This window comes from Nematolebias whitei, chromosome 15 (genome assembly GCF_014905685.2).
Source record: "Nematolebias whitei isolate Nwh7 chromosome 15, NemWhi1, whole genome shotgun sequence".
Taxonomy (NCBI): Eukaryota; Metazoa; Chordata; class Actinopteri; order Cyprinodontiformes; family Rivulidae; genus Nematolebias; species Nematolebias whitei.
Window position 1 is genome coordinate 27790500 of NC_056512.1, and position 23327 is coordinate 27813826.

At 40.0% G+C, this 23327-nt stretch overlaps 1 long non-coding RNA gene across 1 annotated transcript in view; it reads left to right on the plus strand.

Moving 5' to 3' along the window:
• The first annotated feature begins 4014 nt into the window (after positions 1–4014).
• Positions 4015–23327, plus strand: part of LOC119421587 — an 86199-nt gene continuing 66886 nt past the window's right edge. The window contains exon 1 of the long non-coding RNA XR_005187374.1: positions 4015–4091. This is a non-coding gene — a long non-coding RNA (uncharacterized LOC119421587). The remainder of the gene's footprint in view (positions 4092–23327) is intronic.

Here is a 23327-nt window from a genome sequence, read left to right on the forward strand (position 1 = left end):
ATGTTGCTGGCTTTTAATGTAGCACAAGTGTTGACATTTTTGCATTAGGCAAAACAAAATTTGTTGTTTTTAAATTTGTTATATATTATATTAATTAGATTTTGATTAGAAATATTGGCATTTTTGTCTTTGTTTACCCAATGTGTGTTTCTCTCTGCTGTAGATTTTTTTTCCCACAAATCCCTTCAGCAAGTTCAGAGTGAACAGTCATGCATGCATAAACCTTAGCTACATTTTAGCTCCAAATATTCTCTTTAAAAGTCCTCAGTGTGATCTCAGCAGAAGTAAGGATGATATTCAGGAGGATTAATCTTCACAAAGCCACTGACCCAGACAACATCCCGGGGAAGGTGCTGAAAGAATGTGCTGATCAGCTCTGCGAGGTGCTGGCCGATATCTTTGAATCCTCACTCACCCTGGCAACTGTTCCCACCTGCCTGAAGACTGCCACCATCATCCCAGTTCCTAAGAGCTCTGCAGTGACTGCTTTGAATGACTATCAACCAGTAGCCCTCACCCCGATAGTTGCTAAATGCTTTGAAAGAGTGGTCATGACCCACATCAGAACTACCATCGACATCAGCGAGGACCCTCACCAGTACGCATACTGTGAGAATCGATCAACAGAGGACACCATCCCCTTTGTGGTCCACACTGCTCTCACCCACCTGGAGCAGAAGACTCCTATGACCTTATACTCTTTGGGGACTTCACAACACCACATCTTTCAACACCATGACTCCCCAGACCCCGATGGACAAACTACTCACACTAGGACTAAGCCCCCCTCTATGGATTTCCTAACCAACAGGCCACAGTCTGTGAGGATCCACATCTTCTCTTTCTCCACCATAACCCTCAGCACTGGCTCCCTCTGGGCTGTGTGTTGAGCCCACTCCTGTTCACTCTGGTCACATATAATTGTGCAGTAAAGTTTGCAGATGATACAGCGGTGGTGGGATGCATCACAAACAATGAGTCCAGCTACAGGCAGGAAGTGGGACATATGAAGAGCTGGTGCAGGAAGAAAAATGTCCACATCAATGTGAAGAAGACAAAGGAGATAGTTGTGGATTTTAGAAAGAACAAATACACCTACCCACCCACCCCTGTTCATAGGATCTGTGGTGGAAGTGACCTCCAGCTACAAGTATTTGGGTGTACACCTGAATGACAACCTCAGCTGGAGCAACAACACCACCAGCCTGATCAAGAAAGCTCATCAGAGACTCTACTTCCTCAGGCGACTGAGACGAGCTGGACTGGGAAGCTCAGTCCTCACCTCCTTCTACAGGTGTGTAGTGGAGAGCATCCTGTGCTCCAGCATCAACTTGTGGCATGGAGGCTGCACAGCTGCAGAAAGAAAAGCTTTGCAGAGAGTGGTGAAGGCTGCACAGAAGTCTGTTGGAGTCAGTCTCACCACTATCACAGACATTTACACCTCCAGATGCAGGAAGAGGGCCACCTGCATCATGAAGTACCCCACTCACCCAGCACACTCACTTTTTGCCCTGCTTCCCTCTGGCAGGAGGTTAAGGAGCATTAAGTGTAGAACCACTAGAATGAGGAACAGCTTCTACCCTGAGGCTGTTAGACTCATGAATCCCTAACCAGAAAAATCACTCTAATGCCACTTTAATTGGATATTTGACATTTTATCCATGCTGATGATTTCTTATAAGCTGCTATAATCATACCCATCTGCTCACAACAGACTCAAGTCATTATATTATTATTGTTTAACATGTTTTTTAGATCCTGTTTCTTTTTTGTATAGCTTACATTATTGCTATGTTTTGGTGTAACTGGAACTTTGAGTACACAATTTTGTTCCAACTCATGTACCACATGTGATGTAAATGGCAATAAAGTCACCTTGAACCTTCAACCTTGAAAGTGAAAGGTCTTTTGTACTGTCTGTATCTCATAAGTATAACACTATGCAAATATAAAATTTAATGTTTTCTGTGCAGTGTTTTAAGGGCTAGGTTAGCTTTGTAGCTTCACTACAATTATATTTAAATAACGAGTTCTCTCTTTTTCGAGCTAATTACAGCCATGTGACGGAAGTAACTGTGCGTAGATGGTTTAATCAGTGACATGAGACGTTAATTTTCTTTGACCCATCAAAATAAATTGGTCATTTATTGAACAGAATCAAAATTTAACATCAAAACATTGTACACTTGATTAGACTGATCTGGTTCTGATTAATAAAACTTGGCACGTTTTACTTAATAAAAACAATAGACATTTCTGAAGGCATCTGGATTAATTACTGGCAAGATAGAAGAGTTTTAAAGATGGGAAATATGGAGGATTTTAAAGGGAGAGTGGAAAATGGAGGAAGATGTATGTCTGTGGACCAGAACAACACGCTCCTTTCAAGCGCAGCTCGCCCGCAGTCCACTTAGTGCGTGAAGCTCGTGACGACTCTTTACCTTGGTAGAGGATGGGTCTGCTACGGTCAAGAGGTCCCTGGCACACTACCTTTCAGCGTCTCCTCAGGGCGGCTGCAACTCGGCAGAAGTCGTGAGATACTTCGTTCAACAGAACAAACTTCCTCAGAAGTTGTAGGGCATTCGCCCGGGTGAAGTCACAGCGAGGCGCCGTGATCACAGCAGAGATGGATAACTCCATCAGACTGGAAAAACTGAGTCCGAAGTTCCACTCAGCAGTGGAAAAACTCCACCGGACTCCAGGAAGACTTAAGACGACTCCCGAACTCTCTAGAACAACTCCAGAACAGCTAGAACTGAAGAACAGAACTTCACTCCAGAACTACTTTAGTTCCAGGAAGTGTCGACTTTTAAAGAGTTCTGCTTCCGGTCACTTTAGTACGTCCTGATTGGTTGAAGCAACCAACAGGGGGTGGTTCTAGTGATGTCAAAGGGTCATTACAAGTCAAGAAAACAGCAGGAATGTTTTGAGACGGTTAGTTACAGACAGAGAAATGTTTTGGAGAAATGACAGACTTACAGGTGCCAGTTTTCTTATTTACTGTCTGAGAGTTTTAAAAACATGACAGCCCGTTCTAACAACTTGTTTTTGACTGTCTCCTACTTTTGACCGACATTACTACTTCTCATTTCAGACAGAAGATCAAGAATGCATAATTACTTTGTAAAATAGACATTTAACTTGATTTCTAATTTAAATGAGGATTAAAAAAATCATTAATACTGTTTCACATTTGATTTAAAATGAGTGGTTCAATTCAACATTTTAAAATGGTATGAACTAAACACACTTTAGATTTATCAAGATATTGTAAAATAGTAATGATAATATAAAAAAGAGAGTGTTCTTTCAATTGATTACTTCAGGATACAATTAGAAAGTCTCTGGATGAGCTAATTTGTATTTCTGGATTCAAATCAATGAAATAACAGTTCCTGTCCCATGAAGGTCTTCAGAGGCAGGTTTTGGTCGGAGGCCTAGTCCACTACATCTGTTACCCTCAGATTCTTCTACTGGATACAGTCCAAGAAATGAAGATTCAACCTGTAGTTTTCACACAGTGACTGTTTGTTTGAGGCTTACTTTTTAGTCGGTTTATGTCTGCCTCTCTTAAGTAGATAATGAGTGACAGACACAGTTGCAACATTACCATGGTGACCAGAATGATCCACTGGCAGCAACTTTAACATTTATTTTGATCATGTTTCTTTCTACAGTTGTTAATGCATCCAAATGTTGGCATATTTTTTGCGTAGGTTCTGTAAAACAACTATAACAGCAGCAACAACAGAACTGATGTTGGATTTTTTTATGCAGCAGCTGCACAATTTCTTCAAAATTCCCTATTTTAATATATTCTCATATTCACTTGTTAATAAATGCAGCCCGTGCACAATGCAAGAGAAAGTCTCAGTAGCAGAAGCAATGCTTACCGCAGTTACACTATGTTACTCTACGCAGAGGTCCATGCACCCTCCTCCTCCTCCTCCTCCTCCTTCTCTCCCTCGCTCTCTATCTCTTTCTCTCTCAGTCATTTTCTCCCGCCGTGGTGCTGAGCCTGCGACGTTTGGATGCAAAAAGGAAAATCTCCCTCTCTGCTCCAGCATCCTTTGGAGGGGAAATAAGTGAAGGTACTGTGTAAATAAATGCTTGTTTTCACTTTACATTTAGAAATGCTCTCAGTTTATTGTGTGTGTGTGTGTGTGTGTGTGCAGGCTTGTTGTGATAAATTGCATTCAGTGAAGGCAGGGTGAGAAAGAACCTGCCCCGACGCTCTTGGTGCAACAGAACCTCTGTTTAATACAAGCATTGACGAGTGTTGTAGGGGGTATTTTTGCAGAGTTGTCTTAATAGCAATGTGGGTAGGAATAGATTTTTAGAGCGCATGTTTTTATCTCTGCATGTAAGGCTTTCAAGCACTCGCTGGAAGTGATGAAATCATCCATTTAAAGTGGCACATGCAGCCAGGCGGGTGTTTACGCTGGGTTCTGCGGAGATTCAGGATAGCCAGGCAGAATGGAGCTGTGCGCCATGGACAGATGTGAGAGGAGGGATTTAGTATCGAGGGAGGAATCACACAGGGGATAAAAACTGGCGCTTTATGTGTGTGTGCGTGTGTGTTCAAGCCTTTTTAATGTAGGGTAAATGGTTGGGCTTTCCTGCAGCGCACGGCACTCCACCTGCAGCGAGGGCTTAAGCCACCTTTAGTTCTCATGCATGCATGAGTTATTGAGTGGATGTGATTCTGTGCAGCGCAGAGAGAGGGAGATGCCAGCAGCAGCAACAGTGTCCAACCACTGACCGATGGACCACACAGATTCCTGCACGCCCACACACTGTAGACTGCCAGAATCTAGAATAGAAGAAAAAAAAAACCCCATAGTTTTAAACATTTGGTTATATCAACCTTTGTAGACAGTAAAAACCTTTTGGATGAGTCAACATATTCATGTCCCCAAACTGATGAGGACTACAGGTTTCTTTTAGAGAATGATGCTGATTAAAAGGGAGGTTTTGGTGGGTCATGAGCTCCATATGTAAAATGGAGATGCGCTGATTGCTCGAGCATGATCTGCATGCAGAATGCAAATGCACCATGTTTAAATGCAGCACTTTCTGTTGATTTAGGTGATTAGAAAATCCAACGGTCCATCTACGTTTGTTTATGCTTCCATCCGTGCACTCGTCCAAGACGGGTGCATGGGGGGGCAAAAGCCTAAAGCATGTCCATACCTATACCACCCCTTTCTAACACCCTACTCGAATACCAAATGACCTCATCTCTTAGCTGTTCTGTTTTAAATCCTCACACTCTCAACCTTCCCCTTTTTCCTCCATTATCTCTATCTTTAGTAAAACATAGGTGGGTCAGGGCTTGTCCAGTCTACTTGTAAAGCCACCCTGTTATCCAGTCAAACAACTTCCGAGTCCACCCCCCACCCCTCAGACACACACCTTTTCCCTCTCATTTTTATTATAGGTGTGCTCTGCATTATCAAAGAGAGCTTTGCCTTTCAGCTCAGCTCTGTCTTCACCATGATGGGTCAGCACAGCATCCATATCTCTGTGGACTCTGCCTCAATCTGCCATCCCAAATTCAGTAACAGGTCTCTCTTGTAAATGAGTCCCCGAGGCTCACTGAGACTAACTTGTATAAATAAAGGTTGAATGGAAAGTAAATTGCTACCTTTCTGTGGTGTGGGTGTTCGAGTGGAGCATTTAGCCCCTGTTGAGTCTCCCAAGGGACATTAATTTTGAGGAGGCAAACAAAACAAGGTTCAACAATCCTTACAATAACTACAAGATCATGGAACCATGAATCCACACCTGGACAAGGGATACCAAGACCTCAGTCTGAAGTCAGGCTTGGGAGAAGATGCTTGTTTGTGAGCACATTTACCGTGGGGTGCAGCCCAAATGAGCTACATGGGACCTCCCCCCTCCTGTGGACCCTGCAGGATGCTGTTAGACTGCCGTGTTTTTGATTGTGCCTCAGTTGGAGACGTAGGTAGTCAAATATTCAGTGCTGACTAGCAAATATTAGTGAAATATTCAAAACACAACATGTTAGAACCATAAAGAACCGATTTCTGGAAATATTTTGTGATTTTTGTGTATATGGGGGGTAGATTCTCAGTCAGGTAATCTTAGCAATGTGCATTAAGATATATGGATTCTTTTACTTCTTAAATTAAGAGAAGAAAAACATTTCAGTGATCCAAAAATGAGTCAATTTGCCTTTGATTCAACTCACTGATTGTACCTAAGTTCATATGTCCATGCGCATGGCTGCTTAGTCTGTATGTCTAATAGTTAATCCATCTAACTGGCTAAAAATGACAGTGAAACGGTAAGTGGATTCTCTTTTATGCTGTCCTATAAATTAGCCGTTACTACAATTGGAAACCCTCTCTGGTTTCCATCCATGTCATTCACATCTGAGCTTGACCTCAGTCATCCCCAGCTGCGCCCACTTAAATTAAATAAAATGCATATGGGTTTCCTGTCAAACTTCACTGTCCTATAATTTTCCTGTTTTATTGCACCCATTTGACTTCCACATTATACTTCATTCTCCCTTCATTTGTGTCATGACTCTTGATGTGGCCCCTGGAGGAATGACGAGCAGTCTCCAATCAATTGCAATCACATATCAGCGTTGAGGAAGAAGAAGAGAGGCAATCAGTGTGGAATGGAGGTTCAGGAGACCAAAATAACGACCACCTACCAACCAACCAAAGCAACCGCCTTGTTGCTGTGTAATTTTCACTTTATCAGAACTCCATCGAACTGCGTGAGCCATAATTTAGGGAATCCATAGTTCTGTCTGTTGGCGATGATCTCGAGAGGTGATGGATGTCACACTGGTAGAAACCTGAAGGAGCAATTTTCTTCCTGCCTGCTTGTGTTTGCGAGAAAACAATAAAAGATGATGCGGTGGAGTTCAATGTACATAAAAGAGGAAAATGATAACAGTATGACCAGCGTAGAGCCAGATGGTTCAAAGCTTTTGCATTTGAAAAGTTAATGACAATAGCCGATGGTGCACAGCTCTGAAACCTACACACATTTAGTACAACTGACCCAATTAATTCACCTTTGATCCTGGTAGTTGATGGGCCCGGGATTTAAATTGGATGCAGAAATGACATGCTGTCACAGGAACTGCCTACGGGGTCAGACTTTATCAGATACGGCAGTAAAGATGGATTTTTGACTCATTTATATGCTGCAGATTGCATCTGTTTACTCAGAACTGCTGTGTGGCAGCAGAAATGTGAAGATTATTTAAAAAACACACATACACACAGAAAATGAAAGAGTGATGCAACAGCCATGGAGTGTAACGTGTGTTTTTGATTACTGATGGAAAACAGATGGTGGGGAGGGTTAGGTGGCTAAGCTGACCACGCTTTAAATCACACGCTGCCTCCATCTCACTGTTAACAAGCAACTGCACTGTACTGAAAAAAAACATACAATTTGCAATGTTCAAAAAAGGAAGATGGACATTTTGAACTAACAAGTGGAATGGCAAAAACAAAACAAATATATATATAAAAAAAAAGTAAATTGATTTTCAAGGATTTGTCAATTTGGCCCTTTTAAGAAACGAGGAGTGTTTTGCTATCATGCATATTTAAAACCCCTCATGCATCATTCATCTTTTGAATTTTTCATCTACACATAACACACAAATTAAAAGCATCTGTTTGTGCCTCTTTCAGCGTAAGTTCATTTGATGTTCGATTTAACGAGTGTACATTTTGAGCTCTAAATTTTCTCAGTCTACGTTGTTCAGGACCTTCAGCTTGCATGTGCATAAGCTGGCAGTGTTAGACCTGTAGTGGTACCCTGCCTGCTCCACCCCTCCTGGCATCAGTTTCCTGGCCACGCCCTCTGAATCGACCTCAGAAATCCAACAGGAGGGATCCTGCAAAGACTCTAAGAGGGACAACCCTTGGGAGACATTGGCACTAGCTCAGTCCTTCACACATTCTCAGCTGTGGCTCGCCGGGCTCTCTTTGCCTACCAGCTGCTGCAATCAATACGACATTCATGTTTCACAACAACCACCACTCCTTCACGGCCAGGAACATGTGGAATCCCCCCTTCCCCAAGGGGAAAAAAAACCCTGCAAGAGAGGGTAGTTGCTTATTTGCTTTCAAGGTTTCAGAAACACTTTTTGAAAGAGATGTAATTTCTGAGAACAGGGGACCTCCGTTTCCTCAAGATGAAGGTGAAGAGGATGAGGTGTGAAGTGAGGACAGGGGGTCTGCACCTGGGATAGACTTGTCATTCTCGTGTTCACAAGTTCATTTTCTCAGCAAAAGATGATCTTAGTCTAACATTCTGGCATCAAAAGACGGGTAATAGGTAGTCCTTCAAAAAAAAAAAAAAAAAAATGGAGGTCTGTTAGATTGTACTAAAGTATTGTTAAACATTAAACACTAACATCTACTACATGAAGTCATGGTGTGATTGCACCACCTTACTTTTAATTGTGCAGTTCGGTAATCTGCTGTTAACAAGGGTTTCTCCTCTTTTATCCAGCAAGTTAGACATCAGGCATGTGGTCATATATTTTTGCAATCACTAACAACAGCCTGAACAGAAAAACAAACAAACAAACAAACAATAAACTAAACATGATAAAGTCCATCCATTTTTATCCCAAGATTAGCCAGTATACTTGTGGGTCACATCTCTTACTTTCAAGAACATGTAATTTCAGTAATTCACACTGAAATTTGACAATAACTCACAGAACTTATTGTTTCTGTAAAGTTTCATCATGCAATGAAACAAATACGCAACCTTAACATAGAACAGTGTCCATTTAAACCTAAATTTGATATTTAACCTTGTTTTTGTTTTTTTAGAGCAACTACAATTTCTGTGTGGGTGTTGAAATTACAGGTTGCACCTGAATGCATCACAAATCTTCACGTGGTCCAAATAAATAAATAAATAAATAAATAAAGCATTGCATGGATTTCACCATAGAGTTATACATACATAATGTCTGGATTTTGCAGGCTCAGGACCACGTGTTTTGGTCCCGCCCACTCTACATCAGCTTTCTGATTGGTTCATTTCCCCGTCAGTTATTAAACAAACTCATCCTGTCGAGCCTGTGAGTTCATCCTTCTCTTATGACTGAAATCCTAACCAGTGACAGCTCCTTGTGTTTCTGCCTGTAGACAAAAATACAAAATAATCTGATTGGATAACTATATTTTCATGAATTAAAAATAAAAATAAAAATCTGCCTAGACTGCAAAGTAGTTTACATAAAATAAGAGAAATGTGCAAAAAAAATAAGAAAAACTACATTGAAATAATTAACGCTGTAAAAAATAAATAAATGAAAAATTTAAATGAAACATTTCATATGTGCTTAATTCTTATGCCTTCTCTGAAGGCATTGAAGGCCCTGATGGTTCCCCACTGAAGAACACACTTCCTGTCCACATTTTCCATCAGTGCTGCTACATGTTGGTAATTTATCAATAGCGCCACCTGTTGTTTAAACAGGCAACTGCAGCGAATACTGCTTTAACCACCATTTCTGCTCTCCTGAAGTCACATTTTGCACGAGCTACGAAAAGTGCACCCACCTTTACATGCGAACGCTCACCGAGAGCAGATGACGAAAGACGTGCAACAAAATTGTTTCAGTACGAAGTAAAAGTAAAAAGGAAATAATATGGAGTGAGTAACACGCCTCTCCAGCACCAGCATGCCTCACACCTGAATGACTGCATTATAAGTGAGGAGAGAAGTAAAGGTGAATCAGAAGTATGTTCTGTTCAGTGGGGAGTTTAAAAAGTCACGCTCCATGGATCCAGCTTCTCTTTGACTTTGCTAACTTCCTTTTTTTCACTTTAAACCCCTTTTCAAGTGAGAGTCTGAATATTGGGAGCACTGAAGTGTGTTCTTTTGAAATGGGGTTACGCAAAGTATTTAAATGAAGTCAGCATCTTATCTGCAGCAATCAGGTGCACTGTCAGTTTGGAGAAGCAAAAGTACATTCTGGCGACTACATAGTGCTCCAAAAAGCATGTTTATAATGTCAAATCAATTCAACTTCTAAGAGCTCAAGCAGTTCAATATGGACTTTTCAAACTTGTATTTATTGTCGTCCATCTGTTGGACTTGATTAGTTTATCAGTGGCAATAAACTGTTGTCGCAAAAAATTGTTGGCAACTTTTTGCAAAGCTCCATGGAACTACATTGGTATCAGTAAGATTTTTAGTTCATACTTTAATGTGAGTTTATATATTAGAGTTGAAATTTCTGACCCAAGCCTGTGCCCTATACCTGACCTGACCTGAAATTCGGGCCAGGTCGGGCCAAAGTTATGTGCTTGATGGACGGGCCGGGCTGGTCTCGGGTTTTTCATGTTTGTTTTTTTTAAATCATACAGCATAAAGAAAACTAAATAAGAATGCACAATATAAAATTGTGTTAATCTACTTGTTGAGGATGAGGAAAGCATTAAAACAGAGAGCAGAAGTTAATCAGACTGAAAAGAGAGAATAGTGCTGGAGCATTGCACAACAATTGTGCATGTGGTAAAAAAAAAAAAGTTAAGCTTCAGATGGACAACCGGATCATCAGCAGCGCACATCCGCTGACCGTTAATAACTATAATAATCTGCTGACTCTTGTTAATAAACAATAAATCTTATATCTTCCTTTATTTGAAATACATTTTTAAATCATGTTAAACTGATTTGCTTACAAAAGCAGTAAACGTTTAATTAAAATAACATGTTGGGTTTGCTTCAGGTTCGGACCTCTAATTAGAGTTAAATGGGCTCGGGCCGGTCCGGGTCGGATTTTTTTAGGCCCGAATGCAACTCTATATGATAGATAAACGAAGCCCAGTCAGGCGCTAGAATAAACCTGCCTGACACACATAACTCTGTTTATCTCAGGAAAAACATATTACCCAGGTGTGAAAAAGTTTTTTTTTTTTTTTGTCAAAACAAAAACACTGAAAAAATACAGGTGCTTTTGTTGGAAAACACACAGCAGAGGATGCCGTCTAAAATGCAACAGTTTTTGAGGGAATAAAGGCAAGGTGAAAATTTACTCTTGCAAATTTTCAGACTTTTGTCAGAAAGTGGAAACTTCAAAGTATTTTTTTTCCCTTGAAATTTTTTTTTACTGGTAAAACAAACAAACAAACAAACAGAAAAAAGTAACTCTTTTTGACAGAAGTAGTGGATTATCCACAGTCCTTGGAGTAACTTATAAATAAAACTTTTACCAACTCTGGTAAGACATGATGTGTGCGTTTTTCCTGGGTCATCATAATTCTCATAGTTAGCGCCCAAAGGAGAAAGAGACCATTTTTGCTCACGTCTGTATGTGTCTGTTAGCAAAATATCTCATGAATCACTGGGTTGATTTTCCTGAAACTCTCAGAAAGTAATCAAGGAAGTTACATTTACAGTTCTTTAACATTTGGAATTAATCCAAATACAGACGGCTGCCACAGCTGAGCGTCTTTAGCAAGCACATCAATGACTATGACTTGATCAGTTTTACAGATACAAAGCCAGAGCTTGATGTGGTAGTAGCTAAACTCATACTTTGAGCTCTAATCTAATTATCTCTTAGTTTGTAGGGAAACGTGTGAGTTAGTTCAGGCAACAGAGGTTACAATAAAACACATTTGAACCTGCACGTCATCCACGCTTTTCCCAGTTATGGCACCAATTTAAGCAGCAAAACATCCCACCTCTGTCCTGCTGTGGCACAGCTACTACTGCTGCTTTGCATTAAACCACAGGCTGCTGCTTCCCGCTCAACCTTGCCACTGCCTCGTCATCATCATCATCATCATCATCTTCTGGCAGGCTCTGACTGAGGCTGATATAACAAGTCCCCGATGTCCCGGGGCAAACCTTTTCTGTCAGGACCGAGGAGGTCAGAGCCTATAGATGTCAACCTTTTCTTTCTTTTTTAAATAAATTCTTCATCTGTAAAAAAGAATTTGTTGGCAAAAAGAAGCTTAATGCCACTCATGCAATATGTATAGGCAACTGTGAGGATTGCTATTTTCAGGCAGAACCAACAGAGCATGGACTCACTCACACTTTCAGTGCACTGGAACATGAAATTGTTGGGAGTAATTAGTTCAAATGAAAATCATCTAAAATGGAAAAGAAAGAAGCAAATAAATGTGTGGGAGTGAGCTCATTTAGTTATTTTTTGTTCCTGTTTTGACCAAATGGAGTAACTGCATTCATTTAAAGTATGACTGACAGTAATGAGCCTGAAACATTCTTAACTGAATGTAAACAAAATTAGAGCAGCATCCAACATATTCAACCGCAACAAAAACTGCAAAGCAATTAAAGAGCAAATCTTTTAAAGGAATGCATTTCGCTTGCCGTATAGCCTTTTTGGTTAAATCTGATATTCACATTATGCACAACCTTGTGCAGTTTTGTCATATCTTGTATCATCTAATAATGCTTAAAGTATGTGTTGTGAATTACTCTCAGCCACTAGTGCACCAATTTTTTTGCTCACTATCTGTAAAATTGACTGGGGTGTAGGCAATTCAGATGTGGCTAGAGTCAATTGGCTGTAGCAGCCATCTTAAACTGGGGTGGCACCAAAAGTTTATCGATTGTAGATGTACATTTATTAGTGACTTTCTGAGAGTTTCATAAACATTGATTGAGTGGTCCATGAGGTATTTTGCTAACAGACAAACAAGATAAACTCCAACAATGTTCAGTCAGGTCATCTGGACATTTCATTCTTCATCCGAAGGACTTCTTCAATCTGAGGAGCCACCAAACAAACTGAGTCCCACAAAGAGCATACTAGTGGAAAAAAAAAAAAAACAGGTTGCTGGTGATAAGATGGCCTCCGGGTCCCACCCTCTCCCCTGTCAACTCCTCTAAGGCAGCCATGCCTTACAGGAGTTTATGCTCAATAATCCAGGTAAAAATCCAACAATGTTCATTCAGGCCATCTGGATGGTTTCTTTTTTTTTTTTGCTAAGAAGTTTTGACTTTCATCCAAAGGACTTCTTCAACCTGAGGAGCCACCAAAAAAGCTGAATCCCACAAACAGTACACTCCCTTGGCTGAAATAACGGCAGGGCCCTTGGCGTTGATGGGGGAGAGGGCGGGCCCCGGAAGCCATCTTATCACACGCAAAATGTTTTATTCCACTATGGGAGTATGCTTTGGTGGCTCCTCAGATTGAAGAAGTCCTTTGGATGACAGATGAAACATCTCAGAAAAAAAAAAAAAAGAAACCTTCTAAATGATCTGACTGAACATTGCTGGATTTTTTTACCTGGATTACTGAGCATGAACTTTGGTGTAAACTCCAAACAATCAATCCCAAGGTTTTCAATCACACAATGTGCTATCCTTAAAGTATGATCGAAGAGAACGATCAGCTACCAACACACCACATTTGAGCTCCAAATCTATAAAAATGACTGATTTAGACTAAGTGATGTGTTTTCCAAGATCAGCTGGCTGTGGGCGCCATCTTTAATTTGGTTGACTCCAAAATGTAAACACTTGTAGATGTGCGTCCAGTGATTACTTTGTGAGAGTTTCACTAAAATCTTTTGAGCTGTTCAAGAAATATTTTGCTAAAGATATCACACACTCATACATACACTCTTAGACATGGGCAAAAACATTATTGTTTCGCCTTCGCGTGACAATAAATATGTGCAGAGGTGCAGCAAGCATGTCGTTATGGAGATGATTATGCGTAGTGTGTGTGTTTGTCCACTCTGTGTGCTTGTTTTCCCCTCTATGAGCATGTTCACTGTTTAGTGTGTGTGTGTGTGTGTGTGTGTGTTAAGTAAGAGCACCATCTGCCATAAGTTTCTGCCAAGCCCCGCCCCCAACACTGTTGACCCATCGTATTTACACAAAATCTTTAGGTATTTGAGTTTTGACAAAGGGAAATAAATCCTCTCAGCGTGGATGCGTGTTTGTGGAAGCGAGGCAGAGGATGCTGCAAGCAGAGTGGGAGTGATGATGAGAGAGCAATGCGAGTGTCAAAGGGCGACGAAGAAAAAGACCGTTGTGCTATTTCTGCATGCTTTTTACCCTTTTGTTTCATTCTTCGACCAAAGAAGTAAACTGCGATCTCCTGTACGTCACAGAAACGCACACACAAGCAAATAACAATTATACCCACACACATTTGCACATGCGTATCAAGTGGATTTTGGAATAATGCCTTGTCTTTTTTTCTGAACTGCCCTAGTTTCCTTTGGCATCTGTGCTGCACTCATCCCTCCCTCTCTGCTTTTATCACTCTCCTTTGCCTTTTACCCACACTGACACTTTCCATCACCCTTTTTTTCTTGGGGCCTGCCTCTCCTCTTGAATATCTTTCATTTCTCTTTATCCATCTCTCCTTTTCCTCACGCATCTCTTAGAAGTGACTGGGAAGATATGGGTATAAATATTTTAGCTCTGTCACCCAGTCTGCGTCTGCCGCAGAGAGACAGCGCTGCTTATTCAGTCACTCCCGTGTTCCTGTCAGCAAAAGTGTTTAGACACAGCTTAGCTGCTGGTCTGTTAACGATAGTTTGAATCACAACTGGCTTCACAGCTAACGAACGTTCAATATTTAATTGTCTTCATCAGAGTGTTTAGAATCTGTAGTTTTACTTATGCAGTTGAGCTTTTTTGCCATTTCGTAAATAATTCAAAACAGTCTCAACATTTGTTATTAGCTAAGAAGGCCAGACTTTATAAATTAATACTAGCAACAATAGCCTATATCCATAAAGGAAGAAGCGGGTAAAGATAATAGATGGATGGATGGAATCATGGTATATTTTGTTATAATATTCTGTGATACTGATATACAGTAGAATCGGCAGGCTGGCATGTCGAGATTGGTTTGCGTTAGGCTGAACTCTTGAGCTTCTCTCATATTCAGTCTGGCTTCATACCAACGTGACCCTGAGAAGGATCAGCAGCTGTGGGGAGAGTCTGATTCTGACCCGTACACTGTCAAAGGTTGGAGCCACATGTCAATCATCCTGCAGGGCAGGTAGTCAGGGAAACAGTGCAGAGACTTCTTCAGTAAATCTGTCCATCATCCATCCATTCTCTTTACCCAGTTTTCCATGCGGGGTGATGGGGAACAAAAACACCAAGTCACTGGATGTTATTTGTTATCCTTAAACTGGAGTATTGAACTAACAGCACTGTGAAGGTAAAAGAAAAAACAGCGATAATACTGTACACTGATTGTTTAAAAAAATGCTGAATTCCTGTTATAATTTAATCTATAATGATTATGGATTCATACATAGATGCAAGTTGTATTTGAAAGTTATTTTTGAATAAATCAAGGATTCAAGGCTCTTTATTTGTCATACACACCACATGTGGCACATGCGGTGGAACGAAATTGTGTGCACAGGGTCCCAGTTACATTCAACAAAAGTATAAAAATGCAAAAGAAAAACAGTAATAAGATCTAAGATATGAACTAAGAAGCACATCAACTAAATATACACTAAGCATGAGTAGCATAAAAAAAAAAAAACAATACGCCGAACAGCAGCACGAACATGAGTCTGTGTGAGCAGATGAGCACGAATGGACACATCAGCATGAAATAGATCAGCAGCAACATGATGTGATTTTTCACAGTGACTATCCTGGTTAGATAGAGAGACACGATACCACCCCAAGTCAATCAAATAAAAAAATAAAATAAAAAACAACTACCCACCTATGAACAAAAAAGAAACACAGCCAGCACATTATCTGTTTAAACAAAATGTACCTTAGTACTGAGATGAGATTGACTTTCTTCATGTCATATTTGTAATTTGTTGTTGTAACCACAGTGAGGCGTTCAAGGTGGGCGTGGGTCAGTCAGTTTCTCTGTTTTTGCTTGATAGTGTTCATGTTTGAAAATGTTGACTGTGTAAAACTTTCAGCTTTTAGCTATTACCCCAATCCCATGAAGAAAACACAAGTCAACAATAACAATAAATACCAAAATCCATGCTCAACAATGAATATGCTGTAATATGTGTACGGATGAAGGTGCCCCCCTTCACATTTCCGCCTGCCCCCTCATGTAACCATGCCTAGAACCGGCCCTGCTTAGATGCTCCTACTTCCTTCACCGCAGATGACAGTAGGTGCGGAGATGCACACGGCCGGTAGCTGATCATATGAGATTCACAGGACATTTTTTTTTTTTACATCTTTTGACCGGCAGGTCAGCCGACGTGAGCGGCCGATGATGATCAGCTGATCCATCTGAAGCTTAACAGGACTTTTTTTATTTATTTTACCTCTACTGGCTGATCGGACCTGCCTCCTCCTCAACAAGTAGATTAACACAATATTATTTGTAAAACCGCATCAAAGAAGCCCGAGCCCACATGCACAATTATTGCGCAATGTGCCAGCGCGTTTTAAAAATGTATTGGCTGTGCTGGCGCATTGTTGTAACCTGTCACGAGAGCCACCAATAAAGCATGGTGAGCCGCATGTGGCTCAAGAGCCGCACAATGAGTATCCCTGGTCTAGTGGTTAATGCTCCTTAACCTCCTGCCTGAGGGAAGCAGGGCAAAAAGTATGTGTGCTGGGTGAGTGGGGTCCTTCATGATGCAGGTGGCTCTCTTCCTGCAACTGGAGGTGTAGATGTCTGTAATGGTGGGGAGACTGACTCCAACAGACTTCTGTGCAGCCGTCACCACTCTCTGCAAAGCTTTTCTTTCTGCAGCTGTGCAGCCTCCATGCCACACGTTGATTGACCTGTAGAAGGAGGTGAGAACTGAGCATCGTAGGTCAGCTCGTCTCAGCCGCCTGAGGAAGTAGAGTCTCTGATGTGCTTATATCATATCATCTGGTTACAGGGGGATGCAAAAGTATATGGTAGATTGGATCTCAAACTGTCAACCTGCAGCCTTTTTCACTCATTTACAAACATGACAATTTCTGAACAGCGTTCATTCATCTGTGCAGGCAACTTTCATTCATATCTAAATGTGGAAACAAAGAACGTGAGAAACCTCCCAATGCTTAGTCAGTTGTTTTGACTGAAAGACTGAAGCACTGACGGTAGAAATGTAAAAATAAGCTGCTGACTTGAAGTAATCAATAAATGAACAAATACTACCTCTCCCCTCGGTCAATATTAATATTGATTGCTGTACATTCACAAAGAAAACAAGCTGAGGGAAGTTTATTTGTTCTTACCTTACATTTCCTACAACTTTACTACACTTCTTCGTGTGCTTGCAGGACTGAATCACTAGGCTTACAGTGCTGTAAACACAAGCAGAGATGAAGGTAGACATGTAAAAAGTGTGAACTTGTAACTTTGATTTGTGTACCTGTCAAAAAGTGTGTACTTGTAATTAATAATTTCACTGGCAAAAGTTTGTCATGAGCATTTTTAAATGCAAAGTCACAGAAAAAACTGTTACAAATGTGTACAATTATATTTACACAAATACAAGAGTTATAGACTTGCAGTTTATAATTTACTTGTGCAGTCTTTTAAAACGTGTGCATATATTTTCAGTACAACTTCAACTCAAAGTTACAACTTCTCCAATCTGCCTCATGGAGCACTCAACTCTCCCCCTGCTCAGGTGACTCCTCTCCAGGTGCACGACTCTCTGTCTGCGCCTGACACTTTTGTGACACATTTGTTCAGTAACTTTGCAAAACAAATGTTCATGAAAAACTATTTTGCAGGTAAAAGTTTTCCCCAAAATTTTTTAGAAAAATTTTCATTGCCATGACGTAGGCTGTATGCAGTGAAGGGTTGAACCACGTGTTTTGTCAAGGACACCACGATCCCTTCCTCTTCTGAGCTGCTTCGCTCCTCCTCTCCACCTGTTCTCCTTGGTCTCAGTGGAAAAGTGACAAAAGGAGCGTGTGTCTGCATCTGAGGAGAAAAACACCAAACAAATCATGAGGAGGAATAAAAAAAAATTAAACAAGGAGCGGCTCTCAACAGTCGGCGGCTCAGTTCCCATTAGTAAAGAGCCATTCAAATGATCCAAATCGTTCGTGAATGCCTCACCTCCAGAGTTTTTCTGATTATTTTCCATATTTTGCGATGCTCCCTGTCTTGGCTTGACTCTCAGATCATGTCAAGATGTTGCCTCAGTATCTCCATGACCAAGCCACACCCATGTGAACAGGCCCTACATTTAGGTACACAGTTACTCCAACCTCTTTATGAAAAGTTTGTGCATGATCATATCCACTATAAACCAAAGGGAAGTCTGTTCATAATTTACACCTCAAGACATCACCCAGACAGGACAGCTCAGGTTTCTCATGTAAATGAGTCCTCGAGGCTCAATGGGACTAACCTATCTAAATAAAGGTTGAATGAATGAATTAAAAAGACCCTGCAACAACCAAAGATTTTTTACATTATATTGAGGTTGTCATCCATTGTGAACGAGGCCTGAAATAAATCTTTTATTTTCTACTTTTGTTAATGTAATACCCACCTCAGTACTTCACAGTTAGCTCACTGCACACAGCAGTGGCAATTTTAGCCTCTTTTTGGGGGTGGTCAAGCACCACTAAACTCAGCAACCCCGGAAAAAAATAAAAAAAAAATATATATATATACTGCATATATATATATATAATTTTAATTTATTTATTTTTTGGTGTTTCTGGGTTTTGGGTTCTGTTTATTGCATTTATGATTCAATACAACAAAATAAACACATTTAAAAGGTAACAGATCATTGTAATACTTGTTTTATTTATAATGACTTTAATTGCTGGATGTCCGGCCCCTGAGCTGCTGGCTTTCAGTAACTGTGGCCCCCTGAGCAGTTTAGTTGAATAGCTCTGCTTTAGAGGGTCAAATACAGATTATTCCATTTCCAAAACCTAAACTGAGTCTGGAAAAATATAAAAGATAATAAAGCCCTGCGGTCAACCTCATGAGCTGCTGAATACAACAATGATAAACAGGAAGTACCACATGTTCATCTGTATGAAGGTAACTGCAGGTGAATCCTACATTTTCTGTCATAATTACATTGTGTGTTTAATGGTTAAATTTAAGGTTAATGCTTAAAGCTAGTTGTGTTTTTGTGTTTTAAATGTACATATAGCGATGTTGCAACTTCTGTTTGCATAAGTTTAGTCTTTGTTTGTTATGATTAGTTAAAACTAAACTGATTTCTACTAAGCGTTTATTCGCTACGTCTGTAGCATCTTAGCTAACGTGTGTGCATTGCACGCTGCTAGCTTAGCACTACTTCTTGTTGTGCCGAGCTCGCTAAAATAGTTACTGAATCAAGTTTTCACCTATATACGTAAACGTACATGTTTAACAACCCTTTAAAATACACCACAATGCAGGAATGGCATCTACTTTATTAAAAAACATTTTTGAGGGAGGACCCCCTAACACCCCCCAACAATTGTAACTAATTTTTGACACCTCCTTTCTCTTGTTCAATACATTGCAACAATAAGATGTCAGAAAACAGCATTATTTAAATGTTTAGTACGTTTTCTTGATCAACTGAAGCTTTAGCCTTTAATTTTTTTTTCAAACGCATATTTTTATAATCTTTAACTTCAGTAAACGGTTTCTTTTATTACAAATTATTTCTAAAAGGCTGTTTGGTTAATTCAAGACAAGCTGTTTGATTTTAACTGATTTCAAAAGTGTAGTTTTAGTAGTTTTTGACAATAAAAACAAATTCAGACAATCATTTTGTCAGGTGTATGATGTGCATGCCAAATTTCCCACATTTTTCCAGAAATTCTATAGCACTTTTTCCTGGGATGGGGTTTTAGGTAACTAGGATAACAAAAGTTTTCTTTTTGCTAAACTTATTTTTTAATGCAGACAATTATTTTTTGCCCTGAACAGAAGTAAACTGACATGTTCAGGCAACCTTCTATGATTCAAAGGATATTGTAAAAAATAAAAAAAACCAGCTATAAACAGATGGACAATGATTTAGTTTGGTTGCTTTTTAGCACTTTCTGACAAAAATATATCTGGTGATCTGGACCTTCTCACATCAAAAATCAACCATTACTCCCACTTATACTGTAGCTTAAATGGAGTTTTATTTGCTTTGGCTCAGTTTGCCCTTAGTTTATTATTATTTTTTAGTAATGTGACATCATTTTAAATCTTGATTCACACACCTACCCCACTCAGATTGTAAACCTTTAGTCCTTGAGGGCAGTCTCCATTCCTTACTTAAGAGGATTTTTATTATCCCCTTAAAACTCTCTGGCTCAAACACTGACAGCATGAAATTCCTGCTACAATATTTGCAGCAGGATCCACTCATTTTAAATCAAGGTTAAAAACCAACTATGCTCTGTTGAAAACATAAATAATCCCCATTCAGGCCGTATTAAGCATATCAACATGCTGATGACAAAGCTGCCTGTTTATTTGCATCACATTCTCCTTTGCAGTTTTTCATTAAGAAGCAAATTAAAGTGACTATGATTGTGACATATTGATGACTCTGTGACAGCTCTGAGAGAGAAGTTGTCACACAAACTTTCGAAAACTCAAATGACAATATAGGAGGAAACGGAGAACCCCATTTTACATAAGAACTTTGGAAACAACCCAGTGAGATAATGCCTTTAGGAAACATGGGAAGTTGTTGTTTCTCCAACCTTGAACTCTTCTGTTTGGTCAACTACTTCCTTCCATGACAGATGAAAACACAGACCCCATCAGGAACTCTGAGGAGCGCTTCATTTCCTGCCAAATGAGACATAATCTGTCACCTTTTCTGTCAAGTCATGCACTGATCCCAAGCCTTGCTCTCCAACCATGTCCCTCTGCACCTCTGCTCAATCAAGCTCATTCCGTTCACCTGTTCCAAGCCCTATTCAAAACTCACACTCACTCTCCGCCAGATTAGCTGACCCTTTGTGGTAGTAGATGTCCAGCATTCACGTCATAGCTCTCTTGGATTATCTTGTTTCAACCCCATGCCTATATTTTGGAATACCGATCTGCCTGCTCCTTGCCTGTTACTTCATCGCCCATCTGACCACGGTATCGACTTGCTCTTCTGGATTAATTATATGCCTCACGGTCTCACCTTTTGGATTTATTGGACCTCTGACTCTCTGGTAACGACCCTCTGCTCTCCGCCTGACTCTCGCCTCTGGACGTTAGTCTGGACTACATCCTGCTCCAGTCAGCTCTTCGGCTGCACACCTGTCTGCTCCAGTGATGTCATCCCGCCCAACTCCTGTCGCCTGGTGTCTTGCTCGAATCCGTAAATCCAAACCATATCAGAATCAACAGTTTTTGACTGTTCTTTTGATTTCTGATGCCGATCTGTTGAATGTCTCTCACTTGTAGGGGCGTAGCTGAAAAATAAATTACATCTGGTTCTTCATTTACTGTTGGTTGTCTACAAAATTTACCACAATATATGAAAAATGAAAAAGTATTTTATCTGTGTTGTCTACAGATATACCTCATGATCAAACCAATCTACTTTTGAATTACCTAAAGAAAAAAATATTCAGAATATTAAAAATAAACAAACAAATAAAACCCACTGAAAAGTAATAAAATGGCTTCAGAGTGACTGAATACAACACAAAAGCTTAACTTTATAATTAGATATTCAGGCTACACTATACAGTCTACAGACATTGCAAAGTTCCCATGACTAACTCAAACACAACCAAGAATGATTATTTCCTGTTATGAAAGGTGGGTGATCATGTCTGTGTTTGTTCTTCTGTTAACAAAATATCTTATGAACCACTTGATGAATTAAATGCTCAGAAAGAATCAAATGTATATTGAAACCTGATTAATGCTTGGAGTCAGCTATTTTCAAGATGGCCACCACAGTTTATTAATCCTTTAAAACATAAACATGGCTTTAACTCAGGTTTTATAGATGTTGAGCTGAATGCTGTTGTGGTTAAAGCTTACTGTGACATCTAGCACACATTTAGAGCACTAATCAAATGAGTTGGAGCTTACAGGATTGCCCAAAACTATTACCATACTTGCCACCGTAAACGTCGCACCACCCTATAAGTCGCATCAGTCCAAATATGTCTAATAAAATGGGAAAAAACGTAAGTTCGTTGCTTTGCTGTATAAGTCGCATCTATTATACGTCACCGCTGATGCGTTGTGCTTGTTACACGTCACCGCTGACAACCCGAAAATGTGGGCCGGTGTTGTGCCAAAAATTGATTGGCTGCAAAATGATTGCCGCGGCAGCGTGCACTGGAGGACTTTAACAAAAATTTAACAAGATTAACACTTAAAAACAATTATTTGTTTGCTCAAAATTATAGCAAAGATGTGTTTCAGTTTAACTTTTCCTTAATAAATTCACTTTAATGGTCAAATCAGCTGCATTTCACCTGGGCGGCACGGCAAAATGCAGCTGATTTGACGTTTGATCCAGGAGTTCCAGAGCGAGACGAAGGTGGCTCAGTATGGCAATCCAAGTGTCTCATTAATAGCCAATTTGCCATATCAGTCAAGAGCCCTCCAGTGGCTTAAAATGATAGTGTTCAATATTTTCCATGTCAGAATGAATAAAATTGTCAGATCACAGCCAAAAATTGGGTTATAAATATGGGAAAAAAACATAAATATGTCGCTTCGCTCTATAAGTTGCAGGCATGCTAATTTATGCAAAACACTGCGACTTATACAGCAAAAAATACATTACTTATAATGTTATTTGAAAGCCATCCATCCATGATCTTTTCCTGCTTCTTCCTTGACTAAAATGGCCGCTACTTGGTGCAAACTCTTCTCCATATCCTTCTTTATCTTCCAACTAAGTTATATTTAGTTTTGTTGGTTTTCTAGTACCCTCCTACAGTTTTCTACAACTGCAGCAGATCCACAGTGTTTAGATATTTATGTACGCCATAAGCCTTCCATTTTACGTGAGTGCTGTGGAAATTGCTGACCACACCATTTTGTTTTTGTGACTGATTCATTTCAAACCCCATTGTGTCAGCAGCTGGTTCCTTGGATGTAACTGTAAGGCTGGAGTAGAAGAATGTGACTTGAATGAAAAGACACATTTATGTAACAGAGCATGAGAGAAATACGAGGTGAACTGCTGCATGTGTCAGCTCAGAAAATTTAAGCAGCAAAAGCAGTTTCAGAATGCACAAACATCAAAGCTTCATAAGTAAGATCTACTTTGTAGATCCATCCTCAGGTAATTACTTCTCAAAGTGTCTGGGGTCCAGCAGGTAGTGTTCTGAGGATCGTCAATCATTTGGGGGTTTAGCCCGGCCTAAAGGGTGCATTATTATTATTATTATTATTATTATTATTATTATTATTATTATTATTATTA